Genomic DNA, 23,753 nt, shown 5'->3' on the forward strand with positions numbered 1-23,753 from the left:
ATAAAACAGGTCCTAGAAAGTCGGAGAAAGTTATACATGTAAACAAACTATGGTGGATTCAAGAACCGCCAAAATTAGTAGGACAAAACGGCACTCGCCAAATACTCGAATCAGAGAAGCATGTTTAATATAAACAGTGTGCTTAATAACAATTAGGGAGGTTTGTGTCATGTTTGTCCTCCTACAGAAACCATATTAAAACAAAAACTTTTTTTTTCCCCTCTCATCTTTTTCCATTTTTCATACATTTTTGAAAAAGCTCCAGAGAGCCACTAGGGCGGCGCTAAAGAGCCGCGTGCGGCTCTAGAGCCGCGGGTTGCCGACCCCCGGTCTACCCAGTGGTGTGACGTCGGGGCCAGCAAGGCCTTCTCTGCTAACCCTAACATAACCAGAAATCATGATCATAATTAAAGATACAATTATTTTTTAAATTTACTTTCCCTAAATATTTAAAAGTATTCATATTCTCTTCATGTCATACTATGCTCCTTCCAGTGCTGTTGTTTTTAGTTTAGAGCAGTGGTTCTTAACCTTGTTGGAGGTACCGAACCCCACCAGTTTCATATGCGCATTAACCGAACCCTTCTTTAGGGAAAAATAAAATCTAGGTTTTTTTTTCAAATTCAAGACAAAGTTATATGTTTTTGGTAACACTTTGGGGAACATATTCTAAGTAACAAAGACTTAATTTAGAGTTTTTTTGGACACTAGGGGAACATATTCTAAGTAACAAAGACTTAATTTAGAGTTATTTGGTTAGGGTTAGGGTTATAATAAGGCCATGCCGAATAAGGCATTAATAAGTACTTAATAATGACTAGTTAAGAGCCAATATGTTACAAATTTGCATGTTAATAAGCAACCAATTAATGGTGAATATGTTCCCCATACTAAAGTGTTACCATGTTTTATTACTGGTGCACAAAATGAAGCGTGCATGAACATCACCTTGTTCAAAGAACAAAACCAACACAGTGCATAAACTCACAACAAATTACACACCTGCAAATCAGTCAGCTGTTGCCGTATCCGTAATACGCCGATCAGGAGAAGTTTTTATTTACACGATGAGTCGGGTGTGTTTTGACCTCCGCCGAACCCCTAGGGTTCCATCGAACCCAGGTTAAGAACCACTGGTTTAGAGTTTGTATCAAATCAGAATTCAGCTATCTTATGTTGCCATGCTGTAAAAAATCTGCCCGGAGCCTTCAGAATCAACAACGCAGTGCAGTCTGTGCACTGTAAGTAAATGGACGCATGGAGTTGATAGACAATTGCGATAGCCAATCAGATCACGAGTTGTTGTCAGTAAGGCCTTCTAGCTGGCCTAACGCTGTGATTGGATACTCACTTGGGAGTCCCAAGTGAGTATCCAATCACAAGGTGCGAAAACAGGAAGTGGCACCGGTACCATACGAGCCATAGAAAGCCACAGAAAACTCACCGGTACAATAACCACGAAGATAAAGTGTTTGTCTTACACCTCGTACTTCACTGTGGACAGACGAAGCCAAGCAATGCAGGTTTAGGAAATACATTTTTGGCAGCCAATCAACGTTGGCGGTGAAATGGAGAAAATGCCCGCTACTGTCACACGAATCAACCGACTACAACGGTACTACTGGCTTATACGGCGTCGGATGGGTGCTGCAAATTGTAAGTTCAAATATTTTATTTCTTTATTTTTTCGTTTTTTATACAATTCTTTTAATTCCCCTAGAGGGGGGGGGTTACCCACATATGCGGTCCTCTCCAAGGTTTCTCATAGTCATTCACATCGACGTCCCACTGGGGTGAGTTTTTCCTTGCCCGTATGTGGGCTTTGTACCGAGGATGTCGTTGTGGCTTGTGCAGCCCTTTGAGACACTTGTGATTTAGGGCTATATAAATAAAGATTGATTGATTGATTGAATTTTGACAGTACCAAGCAAGATATGTTTTAATTGCTGAAGCGGGTTTATTGAATGTTAAATGCGCCGTAAAATAGACCCTTTTGTACACTGTTGAGGGGATCCAATGACCAGTGTGTTTCTGTATAGTATCTCCAGCCGTGTCCATGTGGTGACATAAATTACGGTATTTTGAGAGGTGAAGTCGGACTAAGTAGGACATCACTGAAGGCCTAGGTGAGAAACGCCACTGCGTCTACTAGAGATGCGCGGATAGGCAATTATTTCATCCGCAACCGCATCACAAAGGTCGTCAACCATCCGCATCCACCCGAACTAACATTTAATCAAAACCGCACCCGCCCGCACCCGCCCGTTGTTATATATCTAATACAGACGATGCAAGGCATTAGTGAGGTTATAAAGCTTTTGCCTGTTAAAGAAAGGAGACTGATCCAATGGAGCAGAGACATTCAATGCGTGCCACGCTGTCACGGCCCAGACGCACACCAGTGCGCAATCGTCTGGGAGCCGCGCTGAGCGCACCTCCAAGAGTGCTCACGCCACTCAAACTGCTGCAGGCAGCTGCGGTCTATCTTGTTTTAACATCCTGTGGCACTCTTCTGGGATCACGGCGGACGAAACTGCTCATGCTCAGGGTGTTTGTGGAGATTCGGGGTTTTGCACAAATGTGATGCACCATGTTAGATGTCCCGGTTTTGTGACTGTCGTAGACATAAACAGCGTCGCAGCTCTTGCAAATCACGTAGCCAGCATTACTATCATCCTGATTTACAACCTCATAAAAACGAGTCCACGCTGAACTTTTCTGGCCTTTTTTTCCCCTGGTCTTTAGTATTCCCTTTTTTAGTTTGTCGCGTACCACGTTTGCTGCCGGCGTTGCCATCTCTTTTTTTTTTCTTCTTCTGTTGTGGCATATGCTGCAGGTGCCTGCTCGTTTTTCGTATATGGGTAACAACATTTAACTATGTATATATATTTCCGAATTGGTTTAACTGCCACCCGCCTGAATCTATTTAAAATCTAACTTTTTTTAATTTCAACCGCCCGACCCGACCCGCGGATAAAATCTAATTTTTTTTTTATTTCAACCGCCCGGCCCGCGGATAATCCGCGGACTCCACGGTTGTGTCCGCAAACCGCGCATCTCTAGCGTCTACCTTAGGTCTATTTGAGAAACTCAATCATTTTTCACCAACACAACATCCAGTGCACTTTAAGCCAGGCAACACCCTGAGAAAGAGACGAGTGCAACCTAAAGACTGGCCACCCCACACCCACAAAAACAATCTGGTGTATGCTATCCAGTGTAATGAATATGAATGCACTGATTCATATATTGGGGAAACAAAACCACCACTAAGCCGGTGGATGACACAGCATAGACGCTCAAACTCTTCAGGTCAACACTTGGCTGTTTACCTGCACCTCAGAGAGAAACAGCACTCCTTTGAGAAATGTTGAGGAATGCTCATCAAACACTTATTTGGAACATCCCACAGGTGAACAGGCAAATTGGGAACAGGTGGGTGCCATGATTGGGTATAAAAGTAGATTCCATGAAATGCTCAGTCATTCACAAACAAGGATGGGGCGAGGGTCACCACTTTGTCAACAAATGCGTGAGCAAATTGTTGAACAGTTTAAGAAAAACCTTTCTCAACCAGCTATTGCAAGGAATTTAGGGATTTCACCATCTACGGTCCGTAATATCATCAAAGGGTTCAGAGAATCTGGAGAAATCACTGCACGTAAGCAGCTAAGCCCGTGACCTTCAATCCCTCAGGCTGTACTGCATCAACAAGCGACATCAGTGTGTAAAGGATATCACCACATGGGCTCAGGAACACTTCAGAAACCCACTGTTAGTAACTACAGTTGGTCGCTACATCTGTAAGTGCAAGTTAAAACTCTCCTATGCAAGGCGAAAACCGTTTATCAACAACACCCAGAAACGCCGTCGGCTTCGCTGGGCCTGAGCTCATCTAAGATGGACTGATACAGAGTGGAAAAGTGTTCTGTGGTCTGACGAGTCCACATTTCAAATTGTTTTTGGAAACTGTGGACGTCGTGTATTCCGGACCAAAGAGGAAAAGAACCATCCAGATTGTTATAGGCGCAAAGTTGAAGAGCCAGCATCTGTGATGGTATGGGGGTGTATTAGTGCCCAAGACATGGGTAACTTACACATCTGTGAAGGTGCCATTAATGCTGAAAGATACATACAGATTTTGGAGCAACATATGTTGCCATCCAAGCAACGTTACCATGGACGCCCCTGCTTATTTCAGCAAGACAATGCCAAGCTACGTGTTACATCAACGTGGCTTCATAGTAAAAGAGTGCGGGTACTAGACTGGCCTGCCTGTAGTCCAGACCTGTCTCCCATTGAAAATGTGTGGCGCATTATGAAGCCTAAAATACCACAACGGAGACCCCCGGACTGTTGAACAACTTAAGCTGTACATCAAGCAAGAATGGGAAAGAATTCCACCTGAGAAGCTTAAAAAATGTGTCTCCTCAGTTCCCAAACGTTTACTGAGTGTTGTTAAAAGGAAAGGCCATGTAACACAGTGGTGAACATGCTCTTTCTCAACTACTTTGGCATGTGTTGAAGCCATGACATTCTAAGTTAATTATTATTTGCAAAAAAATAAAATAACGTTTATGAGTTTGAACATCAAATATCTTGTCTTTGTAGTGCATTCAACTGAATATGGGTTGAAAAGGATTTGCCAATCATTGTATTCCGTTTATATTCACATCTAACACAAATTCTCAACTCATATGGAAACGGGGTTTGTAAAAGTTGCCTCAAATAGAGCATCCTTGTCCAGAATGTTTCTAACTCCTATTAATTGTTGGAGGCCAAATTGCAGAGTCTTTTAGGAATGGTTGAAAGGACAGTGTTGTCCTGAATGGAATGCTGACGTGGGTGATTCCGAATGATTTTTTTCTGGTACACCTCAAATTAAACTCTACCAACTGTCGTTGGCATTGACAAAAGGGTTGCTATTTTGCATCTCAACAGTTTTTTTGTTTTTTTGTTTGTTTTACCACATTAGGGCAGAACAATCCTTGCCCAGGCACACCCTCCTTGTGTTGGAGTATAAATATTTGGGCTTGACGAGATCCGACCAATCTAAGTCTTTTTATATGAGCATGAACTGATGAAGCCTACACAGATGAGAGGTGAAACGTCTTCTAAGACAAACCAAAACAGTCCAGTTGTGATTGAGTGAATGCCCTGAGATGACAATGACCTGGATGAATGACAACATCCATAGACTCTTAGAGTCATTGTGGCCCTTGGCGACAAATACCGCATTTTTCGGAGTATAAGTCGCATCGGAGTATAAGTCGCACCTGCCGAAAATGCATAATAAAGAAGGAAAAAAGCAAATATAAGTCGCACTGGAGCCCGGCCAAACTATGAAAAAAAACTGCGATTTATAGTTAGAAAAATACGGTACCTAAATATCTTATGGCGACCTTTAATTACACGAAACACAATAACGGTGCAACCAGCGTAAATTTGTTCACTATTGATTTTCGTCTTTTGTCAAAAACCTGTTTTTTCACAAAAATAAGACTATAATCAAAACAAATGCATGTTGAATAAATCTATGATGAAATTAACTGACATTTTAGACAACGATTAAAAATGTTGACAGTAACTTAATCATATTTAATTTGTTTGGTTTGGTATACAGTAAAACATCGGAAGTGAGTTACAAAGGCGAGCCAACAAATCTACAGCAATATAACAATATTCTACTAATACTGCATACTAATTCAAAAAAGCCTGATATGTATTTACTGTATTGACATGTGGAGCCACTGCATCAATCTTCTCCGTAATTTCATGCTATTTTTGTGTTAAATGCTTTGCAAGTTTAGCCGGAATAAAGGTACTTTTAGGGAAAATGTAAATATTTGAACTTTTAGCCATTATATTTTACTTCACTAAATTCACTGTTAAATTTGGTCGACGAAAACTACACTATAACAAAATATATTGAGTTAAGTTAAAGTTAAAGTACCAATGATTGTCACACACACACTCGGTGTGGTGAAATGTGTCCTCTGCATTTGACCCATCCCCTTCTTCACCCCCTGGGAGGTGAGGGGAGCAGTGAGCAGCAGCGGTGGCCATGCCCGGGAATCATTTTTGGTGATTTTTTTTTTTTTAACCCCCAATTCCAACCCTTGATGCTGAGTGCCAAGCAGTTGACTACAATTTGGCTTGAAGTAAAATTGATTTTCGTCAAAAAACAATGAGTAAAAATAAATTAAAAACTGCAGTCAAAAGTAAACACTGGTTGCAAAACAAAAAAATACAGCACAACAAACATACAGTAGGCAACAAAAAGAGCAACTTCCTGTAAGCAAGCGGAAATGTCTCTGACCATCTCTAGGAACTCAACAGCATCAAAATATGCTCAGTGGCCTTGTAGTTAGTGTCTGCCCTGAGATCAGTAGGTTGTGAGTTCAAACCCCGGCTGAGTCATACCAAAGACTATAAAAATGGGACCCATTACCTCCCTGCTTGGCACTCAGCATCAAGGGTTGGAATTGGGGGTTAAATCACCAAAAATGATTCCCTGGCGCGCCCACCGCTGCTGCTCACTACTCCCCTCACCTCCCAGGGGGTGAACAAGGGGATGGGTTGAATGCATAGGACAAATTTCACCACACTTAGTGTGTGTGTGTCAATCATTGGTACTTTAACTTGAAAAATGTTTACATAAAATGTTACATTTATAATAACTTAAGGCATAATGAATTAAGACTTAAGTCATAATATTTTAGGTAGTCGACAAATGTTATCATGTGGTTTAAAACGTGATTCTGAGGTGAATATTATGGAGTGAAATGAGTATTTCAGTATTAGCAATACTGAAAACATTGCCTTTTCTTTTTAGCTTTGAAATTGCAAACAGTGTAAAAAATCACCAATCAGAAATACATCGTAGCAATTTTTCCCACAAATCAGTCGTAGCGAAATAATCAATGAACGTGGCTTTTATAAATAAATTGGGTTATTTTACTTGTGAATCGTTACGCGTGAGTAAACACATTTCTGTGTGTTTAAGGAGTTTTGGCAGTAATTTCACTCCATAGAATACTTTGTGCAGCCCAGCCTCACCCTGACTCTAACTCCAGCGGCCCCTAACTAAATTGAGTTTCAGACCCCTGATCTAAAGGCTGCATATTGTATCTGATGTTATTGTTTTTGCAAATGAGCTGCTGAACCAGTGCCAGGACCTTATATGTTTAAAGGCCTACTGAAACCCACTACTACCGACCACGCAGTCTGATAGTTTATATATCAATGATGAAATCTTAACATTGCAACACATGCCAATACGGCCGGGTTAGCTTACTTAAGTGCAATTTAAAATTTTGCGCGAAATATCCTGCTTAAATCGTCTCGGTATATGATGACGTCAGCGCGTGACGTCACGGATTGTAGAGGACATTTTGGGACAGCATGGTGGCCAGCTATTAAGTCGTCTGTTTTCAACGCAAAATTCCACAGTATTCTGGACATCTGTGTTGGTGAATCTTTTGCAATTTGTTCAATGAACAATGGAGACAGCAAAGAAGAAAGCTGTAGGTGGGAAGCGGTGTATTGCGGCAGGTGTTGTGCCGGATAACGCACCCCCGCCGTAGAATGCACCCCCTGACTGTTTTGCCGGATAACACAGCCGGTGTTTCATTGTTTACATTCCCGAAAGATGACAGTCAAGCTTTACCATTGGCCTGTGGAGAACTGGGACAACAGAGACTCTTACCAGGAGGACTTTGAGTTGGATACGCAGACACGGTACCGTGAGTACGCATGCAGCTGCGGCTTCCAAACATTTGATCGCTTGCCCGTACGTGCGTGCCGCTATGTGCATGTCACGTACGTAACTTTGGGGACTTTGGGGAAATATATGTGCTGTATGAACTTTGGGGATGTGAACGGTACTTTGGGCTGTGGGATTGAGTGTGTTGTGCAGGTGTTTGAGTTGTATTGGCGGGTTATATGGACGGGAGCGGGGAGGTGTTTGTTATGCGGGATTAATTTGTGGCATATTAAATATAAGCCTGGTTGTGTTGTGGCTAATAGAGTATATATATGTGTTGTGTTTATTTACTGTTTTAGTCATTCCCAGCTGAATATCAGGTCCCACCCGCCTCTCACAGCATCTTCCCTACCTGAATCGCTCCCACTGCCCTCTAGTCCTTCACTCTCACTTTCCTCATCCACAAATCTTTCATCCTCGCTCAAATTAATGGGGAAATCGTCGCTTTCTCGGTCCGAATCGCTCTCGCTGCTGGTGGCCATGATTGTAAACAATGTGCGGATGTGAGGAGCTCCACAACCTGTGACGTCACGCTACTCGTCTGCTACTTCCGGTACAGGCAAGGCTTTTATATCAGCGACCAAAAGTTGCGAACTTTATCGTCGATGTTCTCTACTAAATCCTTTCAGCAAAAATATGGCAATATCGCGAAATGATCAAGTATGACCAGTGTTGGGTTAGTTACTGAAAACCAGTAACTAGTTACAGTTACTAGTTACTTTATTTCAAAAGTAACTCAGTTACTAACTCAGTTACTTACACCAAAAAGTAATGCGTTACTGTGAAAAGTAACTATTTAGTTACTTGTTTTCTTCTTCTTTTTTTTTTAAAGCTCCCATTAATGCCCTTTTTGCCTTCATTTCAGTACTGTTATTGCACTGGAGAATAATACAATCTGTTGATCAACTTGACATACATTTTTATTTTCCTTTTAACATAATTAATGAAAAACAGTGCAACATAAAAAGGCATTCCTCCTTTCTTTAAACTTGGACCAATGACCATTAATAAAAAACAAGTTTAAGTGCAACATAAGAAGAAACATCATCTTCCTTGAAACATAGGTAGTGAAATAAAGCCTGACATCTGGAGTGATGCTGCTGTCGTCCACACTTGGAGCCATGGATTGTAGAATACTTGTTTTCAGTGGCAGGATCATTGACACAGATGGTGAAGTTTCAGTGCTCAGTAGAGATGGAACACTTTTGAGGGGTTTAAGCACCTGGAGAACCTCATCTGCCACTCTCACATCATCATCAGACAGGGTGACATTTGTCTTCAGGGTGTTGTGGGTCAATGCAGAGTATATAGCTGCCTGCTGCTCCAACATATCATAAGTGGAGTTCCACCTCGTTGGGACATCATGTATGAGCAGGCAGCTTTAGCATTTCTTGCTTTGTCTTAAGCACATGAGCAGCTGTTGTGCTTGGGTGGAAGTAAGAAACCTTCCTGATCCTCCCAAAGAGGCGCTCCATCCTATTGACTGAGATTCCCTTCTGTGATGCCAAATTCACTACATGTGCAAAGCACCTATCTGTGGTCCCAGTCCTGCCTCATTCTCTGTAATTATTTGATTTTTGGCATTATCACGTGTGACTGGGATATCTTTATCTTCCATTCCTCCACTGCTTGTGTCAGTACCTGCGCAAGGTGACTCTCGTAGAGGGGGCGTGTCTTCTCATCTCCCAGTCTGCTGTGATGAAGTGAGCGCTTATAGTTCCGCTGGACGTCCAGCCGTCTGTCATGAGCGCAACAGATGATGCTCGGGATAGTTCACCCACAACTTTTTTCTTCTCCTGCTCATAAAGATCTGGCACAATCTTATCAAATCAAATCAAATCAAATCAACTTTATTTATAGAGCACATTTAAAATTTACCACAGGGGTAGCCAAAGTGCTGTACAATGAGCAGGTTAAAAGATAAAACGAGTACCGAGCAAACACAACACAACACAAACAGAACACGATAAAAAATAAATAATTAAAATAGAATTAATAAAAACATAAAAACATAAAAACAGGATCACAGCAGGTGTATTATGGGGCGCCATTGCAGGATGGATATCACTCAGTGTTAAAAGCCATGGAATAAAAGTATGTTTTTAAGAGAGATTTAAAAACAGGAAGAGAGGAGGCTTGTCTAACACTCAGAGGTAGGTCGTTCCAGAGCTTGGGAGCAGCAACGGCGAAAGCTCTGTCACCTCTAAGCTTCAGCCTTGTGTCAGGGACCGTCAACAGCAGCTGATCGGCTGATCTTAAGGATCGGGTGGGGCAGTAAGGCTGAAGGAGGTCGGAGAGATAGGTTGGCGCGAGGTTGTTTAGACATTTAAAAACAAATAAAAGGAGTTTAAAATGTATTCGGTAACGCACAGGGAGCCAGTGAAGGGACGCTAAAATAGGGGTGATGTGCTCACGTCTGCGGGTCTGTGTTAGCAGACGAGCAGCAGAGTTCTGCACGAGCTGCAGGCGGGCGAGGGAGGCCTGGCTAATGCCAACATACAGGGCATTACAATAATCAAGACGAGTCGAGATAAAAGCGTGGATTAATTTCTCAAGATCATGTCTTGATAGAAGCGGTTTCACTTTCGCTATTTGGCGTAATTGATAAAAGCTTTTTTGAACGACGCTGCTGATTTGTTTTTTGAATTTAAAATCTGAGTCAAACTTTACCCCCAGGTTTGTGACAGAGTCGCTGAGATACGGGGTCAGAGTGCCGAGGTCAACGTTGGGGGAGGGAGAGCGACTTGGACCGAACAACATAACTTCTGTTTTATCTTCATTTAGGCTCAGGAAGTTAGCTGAAAGCCAGACTTTGATGTCGTGCAGGCAGTCAATAAGACGTTGAACCGTGTTATTTTGTGCCATGGGAAAATAAATCTGGCAATCATCGGCATAAAAATGAAATGCAATACTGTACTTCCTAAAAATAGAACCAAGGGGGAGAAGGTAAAGCGCAAATAAAATTGGGGCAAGGATTGAGCCCTGGGGGACCCCATGTGGTAAAGGAGCTGTGGACGACATAAAACTGTCTACTTTTACACAAAAACTCCTGTCGGTTAGGTACGACTGGAACCAGTTGAGGGCGACGCCCTTAATGCCCACACAGTTCTTATTGCTGAAGTGGGTGCGCGACGGGATGTCGTAACGTGGTTCAAGCACGTTCAGCATGTGTTTAAAACCCTCGTTTTGCACAACCGAGTCTGCACTTATAAACACACCGATTCAATGGCGGGGGGCGTTCAAGCTCCTCCGTTACTCCGCTCGCCATGACCACGCTGTGTGTGGACTGAACGTGACAACAACTTTTTTTTTTTGTTTCATATATCAAACCGCCTCCCCACACCCACACACACACACACATAGACCGCGCCTCTTTTCTTCTCTCCGGCTTGTGACAGAGGAAGATTCAGAAGAACGACACCGCAGCGCTTCTGTTTCTAGCCGATACTACATCAAAAGTAACGTAAAATAACGCATCATGTAGTAACGGTAACTAAATTACTGAATTAAAAAAAATAACGCGTTAGATTACTAGTTACCGCCGAAACTAACGGCGTTACAGTAACGCGTTACTTTGTAACGCGTTAGTCCCAACACTGAGTATGACACATAGAATGGACCTGCTATCCCCGTTTAAATAAGAAAATCGCATTTCAGTAGGCCTTTAATATTGACCTTGGTATATTTTAGTGGCTGCTGTATAACCGCCCCTGAGATTGAATGCACATATCTATCACATGTAAAGGGTTAATAAGGCGCACTCCTTCTTCCCTCACATGCAAGCAGGCAGTCATTAGCCATCTGTAAGCCCCAGGAAAGCGGAAGGAAGAATTGCCTTGTCTTTTGTTGTGCTTTTACCTCTGACACTGCTTAATCTTCTATTTTTATAACTTCATTTCCATCTCCTGATGGGGCAATTGTGAGCCGTGACTGAAGAAATTGTCTTCTTCTGTGAAATAGTAGTGTTTTTCCTCACCTTTTCTCTTCTCTTACAAAAAAAACCCCCATATATTTGAATAAAAGTACTTCCTGTGTATAGTTGAACTGTCACTTTCTCACATCAAGTATTCACAGCGCTTCACTTTTTCCACATTTTGTTATGTTACAGCCTCATTCCGAAATGGAATAAATTGATTTTTGTCCTCAAAATTCTATGGAAAATACCTAATAATATATATATATATATATATATATATATATATATATATATATATATATATATATATGTCTTAATAAGGTTATCCAAAAAATAGTGCTCGATACCGTAGTAGAGCGCAATATATGTATGTGTGGGAAAAAAATCACAAGACTATTTCATCTCTACAGGCCTGTTTCATGAGGGGGGGTACCCTCAATCGTCAGGAGATTTTAATGGGAGCATTCGCATACCATGGTTTATATAGGGCACAGAGTGGGTGGGTACAGGCTGGCCTAGGGGCGTGGTGATTGGCTCATGTGTTGCCTAGGAGGTGTTTCCGTCTATGGCGGCATGTTGTTACAATTTCGCTGCGCTTGTTGAGGGATGACAGGTCTGGACGGTAAATAATAAACAGTTTCTCTTTCAAGCATAGGTTGCATCTTTTATTACCACTATTGTAAGGTGTGCTGGATGCAAGAATTTGCCATGTTATTGAATATTCAACATTATTGTCTTTGAGGTCCCAAATGTGTTTGCTGAGTTCTGTGGTATTTCGCAGGTTTTTGTTCCTGAAAGAAGCCTTGTGATTGTTCCATCTGGTTTTGAATTCTCCCTCGGTTAATCCTACATATGTGTCGGATGTGTTAATGTCCTTGCGTATTACCTTAGATTGGTAGACAACTGATGTTTGTAAGCATGAAACAGGCCTGTAGAGATGAAATAGTCTTGTGATTTTTTTCCCACACATACATATATATATATATATATATATATATATATATATATATATATATATATATATATATATATATATATATATATATATATATATATATATATATATATATATATATATATATATATGTCTTAATAAGGTTATCCAAAAAATAGTGCTCGATACCGTAGTAGAGCGCAATATATGTATGTGTGGGGAAAAAAAATCACAAGACTATTTCATCTCTACAGGCCTGTTTCATGAGGGGGGTACCCTCAATCGTCAGGAGATTTTAATGGGAGCATTCGCATACCATGGTTTATATAGGGCACAGAGTGGGTGGGTACAGGCTGGCCTAGGGGCGTGGTGATTGGCTCATGTGTTACCTAGGAGGTGTTTCCGTCTATGGCGGCATGTTGTTACAATTTCGCTGCGCTTGTTGAGGGATGACAGGTCTGGACGGTAAATAATAAACAGTTTCTCTTTCAAGCATAGGTTGCATCTTTTATTACCACTATTGTAAGGTGTGCTGGATGCAAGAATTTGCCATGTTATTGAATATTCAACATTATTGTCTTTGAGGTCCCAAATGTGTTTGCTGAGTTCTGTGGTATTTCGCAGGTTTTTGTTCCTGAAAGAAGCCTTGTGATTGTTCCATCTGGTTTTGAATTCTCCCTCGGTTAATCCTACATATGTGTCGGATGTGTTAATGTCCGTGCGTATTACCTTAGATTGGTAGACAACTGATGTTTGTAAGCACCCCCCGTTGAGGGGGCAATCAGGTTTCTTTCGACAATTACATCCTTTGTTGGTTTTGGAGTCGCTCTGTCTGAGGGCCGACGGCTCATTTGCAATTGTTTTGTTGTGGTTTGAGATGATTTGTCGTATATTGTTCATGCAGCTGTAGCTCAATTTAATGTTGTTCTTGTTGAATACTTTTCTTAGGATGTTGTCTTTGGGAAAGTGTTTGTCAATCAGATTGAGGAATTTGTGTCCAATGTTCGTTGAGACGTTTTTGCTGTATGGGGGGTTGTACCAGATGATGTCGTTCCGTTTTCTGTTCTTTTTTGGCTGGTTTCCTGGCGTGGGTTCATAGGTGAGGGTGAAATTGTATCCGCTTTCATCAAGGGCTTTTTGGTACGGGGGGGTTGCTTGGTCAAATTCAGCTTTGCTAGATGACAGCATCGATAGCCTTTTATTGATTCCGGTAGGTATTCTTTTCGTGGTGGTGGGTGGGTGGTTGCTGTCATGGTGCACGTATGGGAGTGTTGTGTTGGGTTTCGTGAATGGTTGGTAGCTGTTATTTCTCAGGTTGAAAGTGACGTCAAGGTGACCAAGAACCCGATGGTCTACCGATGGTATATATATATATATATATATATATATATATATATATATATATATATATATATATATATATATATATATATATATATATATATATATACATATTTTTTTTAAGCAAATGTATTTAAAAAAAAACATAAATTGCATTAGTATTGACATCACAGCCTACAGAAATTACACCCTCAAGTATTTTTGATACAATGCCACAAGCTTGGTACATCTATTTTTGGGCAGTTTCGTCCATTCCTCTTTGCAGCACCTCTCAAACTCTATCAGATTACATGGGAAGTGTTGGTTTTCATCCAGGATGTCTCTGTACATTGCTGCATTCATCTTTCCCTCTCTCCTGACTAGTCTCCCAGTTCCTGCCGCTGAAAAACAACCCCATATCATGATGCTGCCACCACCATGCCTCACTGTAGGAATGGTCTGTTTTCCTCCAAACATGATGTTTGGCATTCACGCCAACAAGTTAAATCTTTGTCTAATCAGACCAGAAAATGTAGTTTCTCTTGATCTGAGAATCTTTTAGGTGTGTTTTGGCAAACTCTTTACTAAGAAATGGCTTCCGTCTGTCCACTATTGCATACAGGTCTGATCGGTGGATTGCAACAGAGATGGTTGTACTTCTGGAAGGTTCTCCTCTCTCCACAGAGGAATGCTGTCGCTCTGACAGAGTGACCATCGGGTTCTTGGTCACCTCCCGAACTAGATTAAGATGAATGCAGCAATGTAGCAATCAACGCTTCCCATCCAACCTGATGGTGCTTTAAGGGGTGCTGCAAAGAGGAATGGGCAAAACTGGCCAAAGATAGGTGAGCCAAGTTTGGGAGATTGTATTCAAAATTATTTGAGGCTGTAATTTCTGCCGAAGGTGCATCAACAAAGTATTGAGAAAAGGCTGTGAATACTTATGTACATGAAATTTTTAGTTGTTTTTTTAATATTTTCCATCAAAAAATTGGTGTAGGCCCAAATCCAGTAAACAGTGAACGGTACTTTTCAGAGGCGGTATAGTACCGAATATGATTAATTAGTATCGCGGTACTATACTAATACCGGTATACCGTACAACGGTAGTTCGGAGTGAGTCAGATTACCTCCAAGGTAAATATAAATTGTGTAACTTGCAACAAAATGTGTTCATACAGTAGCCTGCTCACAGGCAAATGACAGTTTAATGTGTAAATTAGAGTTGTCCGATAATGGCTTTTTTGCCGATTTCCGATATTTTCCAACTCTTAATTACCGATTTCCGATATCAACCAATAGTTGTGGAATTAACACATTATTATGGCTAATTTTGTTGTGATGCCCCGTATGGATGCATTAAACAATGTAACAAGGTTTTCCAAAATAAATCAACTCAAGTTATGGAAAACAAATGCCAACATGGCACTGCCATATTTATTATTGAAGTCACAAAGTGCATTATTTTTTTTAACATGCCTCAAAACAGCAGATTGGGATTTGGGACATGCTCTCCCTAAGAGAGCATGAGAAGGTTGAGGTGAGGGGGGGCGGTAGGGGGTAGCGGGGGGTGTATATTGTAGCATCCCAGAAGAGTTAGTGCTGCAAGGGGTTCTGGGTATTTGTTCTGTTGTGTTTATGTTGAGTGACGGTGCGGATATTCTCCCGAAATGTGTTTGTCATTCTTGTTTGCTGTGGGTTCACAGTGTGGCGCATATTTGTAACAGTGTTAAAGTTGTTTATACGGCCACCCTCAGTGTGACCTGTATGGCTGTTGACCAAATATGCTTTGCATTCACTTGTGTGTGTGAAAAGCTGTAGATATTATGTGACTGGGCCGGCACGCAAAGGCGGTGCCTTTTAAGGTTTATTGGCGCTCTGTACTTCTCCCTACGTCCGTGTGCACAGCGGCGTTTTAAAAAGTCATAAATTTGACTTTTTGATGCCGATAATTTTGAAACCGATACCGATAATTTCTGATATTACATTTTAAAGCATTTATCGGCCGATAATATCGGCAGTCCGATATTACCGGAGATCTCTAGTGTAAATGTTGTCCTTTATTTAGTTCAACATAGTATACATCTAAACATGTAAGCATATCAAAAAGGGCATGAAAGAATTTTGACTTTTGTTTGATTACTCAATTTATCATTACAACCCAGGAGAGGACTTGCTGTCGTAGCCACGTGACACAGAGTCGGCCCATTCCTCCACCGTCCCCACCGTCTCTGGTGCCGGTGTACCATTGAATTATTAGGTGTGCAAACTACCATGAACAAGGCATTAAATGCATCGGTTAAAAAAAAGTGAGATGTGTGTCCTTGCCATGATATTTTACATAGTTGAAATCAAATGTTTGTGAGCCCGAATGGCCACCTTTCCACGTTCAGTTCACTCTTCTAGGAAAAAAGTACACCTAACACAAGAGGCTGGTAAAAAACGTTGGATAAAATGGTGCGATAGTGAGTAAGCAAACAAAGGCTCCTAATTTAGCCTGCTGACATATGCAGTAACATATTAGGTCATTTATCATCCTATTATTTTGTCAACATTATTAAGGACAAGTGGTAGAAAATGAATTATTAATCTACTTGTTCATTTACTGTTAATATCTGCTTACTTTCTCTTTTAACATATTCTATCTACACTTCTGTTAAAATGTAATAATCACTTATTCTTCTGTTTGGATGCTTTCCATTAGTTTTGGATGATACCAAACATTTGGGTATCAATCCGATACCAAGTCGTTACAGGATCATACATTGGTCATATTCAAAGTCCTCATGTGTCCAGGGATGTATTTACTGAGTTTATAAACATAATATACATTTTTTTTAAATGAAAGAAGATGTTGTGAAGCCAAAGAATATCGACGTAATCATAGTAGTAGACAGAGGTGTGGACTCGAGTCACATGACTTGGACTCGAGTCAGACTCGAGTCATGAATTTGATGACTTTAGACTCGACTTGACAAAATGTAAAAAGACTTGCAACTCGACTTAGACTTTAACATCAATGACTTGTGACTTCACTTGGACTTGAGCCTTTTGAATTGACATGACTTGACATGACTTGCTACTTTCCCCAAAACCCAAAGATGAAAAAGTTATTCGGGAGCGCGCCGTATATTTCATTGTGTACTTGTCTATCAGCGTTGCGTGTGTCAGCTGGTGTGCTCTAGAGCACACCAGCTGTTGTACTGAGCTCAGTACAACAGCCAATCAAATTAGATCTACTTTGTTTTCATCACACAGCATTCATCCAATCAAATTGCAGGACAACCAACGAAGAAGACATGTCCAAACCACACGCCAGTGAACAAAAAATGATACCTAAAATAATTTAGTTTGGGTATAAAAATTACGAGGTGGTCAACACAAAACGGTTTGCAGTATGCAACACATGCGGTTCGAAAATGACTGATGGAGAGGCAACAACTTCCAACTTCGTCCGGCATTTGAAGTTGCACAAAGAACGGTAAGTTTTGAATGTAAGATAACGTTTATTGGCTAAGTAACGTGACTTTTATTTGCTGTGTAGTTAAATCAGTGAGGCTGTAAACTCACTGCTAACGTTATAACGTTATTGCAAACACGGGAATCTGTTGCAGTTCACTACCTTATTCATACTTTTTGTTCAGTGATTTTTTTTAAGCAGGGTTACGTTAGTCAATATATCACACGTAACGTTAGACGGCGGTCAGCAGCACCGCGTATTTTAGCCACCTAAAAAAAGACAAAAATAGTAAAATAAAGGTAAAATAAATACTACGCCCCCATCGTGCACAAATGACTGACAGACTCTTGGCTAATTTGGTCTTTTGCAAATGCAATGCAGCATAGGGCCCTGACATATAAAAAGTACAACTTTTTTGTTATGTTCACGTATATGTCATGTTTTTTCAATGTTAACACTTTTGTACAAATAAGTACATTTGCACTTTATTTTTTAATGTGTTTGTTCTGTAAAGGAATGAGTTAATGTTTAAAATGACTGGTTAATAGTGCTATTATAAAGTGCAATGTCAGCACAATTTTCTTTCCTGCAATTTAAAATGCACTTGTTTTAATAAATAAATACAGCGTTTGAAAATCATACACAATCTGTGTTAATATATTAGTCTGTGGTTAAAAGGACTTGAAAGGACTCGAAACTCAAAATGCAGGACTTAGGACTTGACTTGAGACTTTCCAGTCTTGACTTTGGACTTGACTCGGGGCTTGCCTGTCTTGACTCGGGACTTGACTCGGACTTGAGGGCAAAGACTTGAGACTTACTTGTGACTTGCAAAACAATGACTTGGTCCCACCTCTGGTAGTAGACTAGTACTTGGTATCGTTACAGTGGATGTCAGGTATAGAGCCACCAAATTGCGTCTGTTTACATTTCGATATAGGCTTTTGCTGCTGCAGTTGATGTGAGGATTTCCGGACTGTTCGACTATCTTTCCCAGAAAACATCTTCTAAGATGACTTCCTTTATGTCATTGTATGTCATTATTTATGTCAAGAACATGGAAAGCCATGTTCTTGTTTATCCTGAGCATGCCATTATCTGCTCTGTGCTGTAAATGATAACCACCCAATCTCTTTCTAACACCCTCAATGGCCCTCCTGGGGTATGTTAAGTGGGGGAAACATATTATGTTATCAATGATAATAGCAACATTTCTACCAGAGAGGGCTATTGTGACAACACCTTAAGGCGGGGGTCAGCAACCCGCGGCTCAAGAGCCTTAGCGCCGCCTTAATGGCGCCCTGGACCTCTTTCAGAGAGCTGTGTGAAAATGGAAAAAGATGAATAAAAACAATTGTTTTTTTGTTTGAATATATTTTCTGTAGGAGAACAAACATGACACAAACCTTCCTAATTGTTAGAAATTCCCCTGTTTATGTTATACATGCTTCACTAATTTCAGCGATCCTTGAACTCATCGTAGTTTGTTTACAACTTTCTCCAACGCTGCCACATAAAGACGTGTTTCATGCCACTCCTTCTTTGTCTCATTTTGTCCACCAAACGTTTTATGCTGTGCGTGAATGCGCAAAGGCGAGATTTGTGGATTTGATTGATTTGCTCGAGTGCTTATCAGGCATATTTGGTCAATCCATGACTGCAAGCTAATCGATGCTAACATGCTATTTAGGCTAGCTGTATGTACATATTGCGTCATTATGCCTTGTATGTAGGTATATTTGAGCTCATTTAACTTCCTTTACGTATGTCCTCTGTGTATTTAATTTATATTTACATGTCTTATGACACATTATGTATATGTAGTATTGGCTGCATTTCTGATGGTTGTTTGCCACAGCAAACAGTACCCAGCTTGCAAAGATTGTAATAAATCCATTAGAAGAAGACATAAACTTGGACACACACATTTCTACTTTTGGCCATTCTGAGCCAGTAATTTCCAGGAGTTATCTCATCCCGTGAGAAGCCTCCATTGTACTAATGCTTTCCAATGTTGAAAAAAATGTGTAGAATAAAAATTAAAATACAAAATTTCTGTTAACGAAGATTTGTGTCAGCTTTTGGTAGTAGGCTAATATAGCTAACATAGACACTTACATCATGTGTTGCCTTCATTATAACACTTATATAAGGCTTTTAATTTTTTGCGGCTTCAGACCAATTTTTTTTTTGGTATTTTTGGTCCAATATGGCTCTTTCAACGTTTTGGGTTGCCGACCCCTGCCTTAAGGAATAACTGCTTCAAGGAAATCAGTTTAGGAATGACGATCATGTTTGGCATGCCTGTAATTTTCATATCTGCTTGTTTTAGTCAGGTTTATATATCCATCCATCCATCCATCCATCCATCTTCTTCCGCTTATCCGAGGTCGGGTCGCGGGGGCAGAAGCCTAAGCAGGGAAGCCCAGACTTCCCTCTCCCCAGCCACTTCGTCCAGCTCTTCCTGTGGGACCCCGAGGCGTTCCCAGGCCAGCCGGGAGACATAGTCTTCCCAACGTGTCCTGGGTCTTCCCCGCGGCCTCCTACCGGTCGGACGTGCCCTAAACACCTCCCTAGGGAGGTGTTCGGGTGGCATCCTGACCAGGATTATATAGTATACCTAATTTCCCTATTAAGAAAATACCGCCAATTAAGTAATCTCCAATGTATTCCCGTTAATAATAATTGGAATGTTTCCGAAATTGACCATATCCAGAATTTTACAACCCTAATAAGGATTAACAGGTGCACATTAATGTGAATAAATGTGTGTTCAGCAACGTTTTTTTTGTTAATGTGAACACAATGTTTTATAAAAAATATGTTTAAGAAACACTTTAAGTGCATATACAGTATACTCCCTTCTTTCTAAAACACTTTGAATAGGGTTTTTTAATTATTATTAGTTAATGGGGATTAATGGTAATAATCAACAGCAGCTCTGTGATTAAGCCGATTAAACACTTAAATCATTTCACAGCCCTTATTAGGGCCCGCATGGCCCATTGTATAAGGACTCCCAAAGGGAGTCCTTATGCAATGGGACATAAGGACCTATTGAATTTGTAAGGTTTTATTCTTTATTCTTTATTCTTCCGCCGCCACATTAAACTGTAATTTGACCCACTTAACATGCTTCAAAACTCACCATATTTGACCCACACATCAGGACCTGCAAAAATTACCTTTTTTTTTTAAAAAAAACGAACCCCAAAACTCATAATTGCGCTCTAGCGCCCCCTAGAAAAAAAAACAAACTAGACTGCCTATATCTCCCACTAGGAAGATCGGAGAGACATGAAACAAAAACCTGTATGTAGGTCTGACTTAGACCTAGTTTTCATAATTGTATATTATCGGGCAGAAATCAACAGGAAGTTGGCAATTCCCCCTTCAAGACAAAAAAGTACTAAAAACAGTCACTTTTGCCTCTTTGAGCTGTAATTTGACCCCCTTAACATGCTTCAAAACTCACCGAACTGAACACACACATCAGGACTGGCAAAAATTGCGATCTAATAAAAGAACCTAACCCCAAATCTCAAAATTGTGCTCTAGCGCAATTTTTTAATGAAACGCACAAAAAACTGCTCCTCGGATGAAAAAACTGACAAAACTGCCTGTAACTCCCACTGGGAAGGTCGGAGAGACATGAAACAAAAACCTCTATGTAGGTCTTACTTAGACCTACATTTCATAAATTGACAACCCCCAGCAAAAATCAACAGGAAGTTTGCTATTCCCCCTTCAAAACAAATTTTTTGTAAAAACCGGTCACCTTCCTTCAAAAACTATCTCCTCTGAGCGCGTTTGTCCTTTCGGCTTCAAACTAACACAGGAGAGAGATTAAACCCTCGTGTATAAAATAACAGAACAGCGTTTTAATACCTGCTCCGGTTTTGATTTTATGACCCTTCAAAGACCAGCTGCGCTGATGCACTGCTGTTTTTTTTAAGATGGCTGCTTAAAAGCAGGAAGCACCAACGTGCCCACACAATGCAGACAAGGTAGGTACACTAGACAAAAGTCTTGGGACACTTCAGACTAAAAGTAGACAAAAGTATTGGGACACTTATGACTAGCACTGGACAAAAGTATTGGGACATTTAGGACTAGCACCTGCCAAATATGCGGGCCCGACCAATGCTGCTTGCAGCTTTAATTGTTATTATTATTGTAATTTATGATGCAACGTTTATAATATGTTATGTATGATAACAAACTTCACTCAATATAATTGTTCATTTTAGATCATTTTTGATTACAGCAAGATCCACGATTCAGCTTCTTCTCAATAGGAACATCTAGAAAGGAGAATAAATATGAACAACACCAAACCATTTTTTTTTTAAATTAATTTATGTTTGTAATTAGTGCTATCAAAATATAAAACAATGCGTGATTAATTATGGTCTGTACAGCAATTCATTAAACTACTTAATGTTTTTTCATTTCACTTAAAAATGCTGGGAAAATCCCTCAACTTGAGGTACTTTCATTTTAATGTAGTACATTAATATTACGATAGAAAAAGTGGCTTTATGAAGTTTATTGTTTTAACAAACTTGACCAGGCACAGTCTGTTGCTTAAGGTAACACAACAACAAAAATAAAGAAATTAATTCCCTAGTATTGAATGGTGAACTTGCTGCTTTTTCTCAGCTTCAGATAAAACAATACCAAGCCGTCAATCACAGTACCAGCAAATGTTACCAGTATAGGTTTAAGAGTACACATTTTTCTTTATTTACGGTTTTAAAATTGTATGGAGAGTATTTTTGGTTGTTGTGGTTGAAATGAAGTCAAAGTCCACAAATAGATTTGTATATTTGTCACAATTATATGTTAAAGGGGAACATTATCACCAGACCTATGTAAGCGTCAATATATACGTTGATGTTGCAGAAAAAAGACCATATATTTTTTTTACCGATTTCCGAACTCTAAATGGGTGAATTTTGGCGAATTAAACACCTTTCTATTATTCGCTCTCGGAGCGATGACGTCACATCGGGAAGCAATCCGCCATTTTCTCACTTTCGTCGGTGTGTTGTCGGAGAGTGTAACAACACGAACAGGGACGGATTCAAGTTGCACCAGTGGCCCAAAGATGCGAAAGTGGCAAGAAATTGGACGAAATTTGTTCAAAATACGAGGGTGTGGAAAAGCCGACGAAATGGTCAGTCGTTTGTTCCGCACATTTTACCGACGAAAGCTATGCTACGACAGAGATGGCAAGAATGTGTGGATATCCTGCGACACTCAAAGCAGATGCATTTCCAACGATAAAGTCAAAGAAATCTGCCGCCAGACCCCCATTGAATCTGCCGGAGTGTGTGAGCTATTCAGGGACAAAGGTCCTCGGTAGCACGGCAAGCAATGGCGGCAGTTTGTTCCCGCAGACGAGCGAGCTAAACCCCCTGGATGTCTTGGCTCACACCGTCCCTTATGCCACCGAAGATGATCAAGAGAAGAATATCGACCCTAGCTTCCCTGGCCTGCTGACATCAACTCCAAAACTGGACAGATCAGCTTTCAGGAAAAGAGAGCGGATGAGGGTATGTCTACAGAATATAATAATTGATGAAAACTTTATTCATTACTCGCGGTTTTACGTAAATTATTATACATAAACTGTGTCTACCAATAATTTAGCTTAAAAACATTTATTTTTTTCAATCATTCGAGTACATTCGGGTAGTCTTGTGTAATGCAGTATTTTGTGTCTATTTAGTTATGGTTAACCTGAGTGCTGAAATCGTGGAAAAATATGTTTTTAGCGCGCCTGAAATGGGCTGTCTGCACTCTCAAAGTGCATGTTGTTGCCAAATGTATTTCATATGCTGTAAACCTAGTTCATAGTTGTTAGTAATTATCTTATCAGACAGTGTTAAGCCGCTGAAATCCGTGTCTGAATCCGAGCTAATGTCGCTTTCCCTTACTGTTTGTTTGTATTGGCATCACTGTGTGACGTCACAGGAAAATGGTGTATATAACGATGGTTAAAATGGTGTATATAACGATGGTTAAAATCAGGCACTTTAAAGCTTTTTTTTAGGGATATTGCGTGATGGGTAAAATTTTGAAAAAAACATTGAAAAATAAAATAAGCCACTGGGAACTGATTTTTAATGGTTTTAACCCTTCTGAAATTGTGATAATGTTCCCCTTTAAACTTTGTAATAAAAAGGTTGGCTTTGATTGGCTATCCTGAATGTCTACCACTGCTGTCTTGTATATGAATGAATGAATGAATGAATGAATTTATCTACTATTTACCTACTCAGTGGCCTAGTGGTTAGAGTGTCCGCCCTGAGATCGGTAGGTTGTGAGTTCAAACCCCGGCCGAGTCATACCA

The sequence above is a fragment of the Nerophis lumbriciformis genome, linkage group LG27 (genome assembly GCF_033978685.3).
Source record: "Nerophis lumbriciformis linkage group LG27, RoL_Nlum_v2.1, whole genome shotgun sequence".
In the NCBI taxonomy this organism is placed as follows: Eukaryota; Metazoa; Chordata; class Actinopteri; order Syngnathiformes; family Syngnathidae; genus Nerophis; species Nerophis lumbriciformis.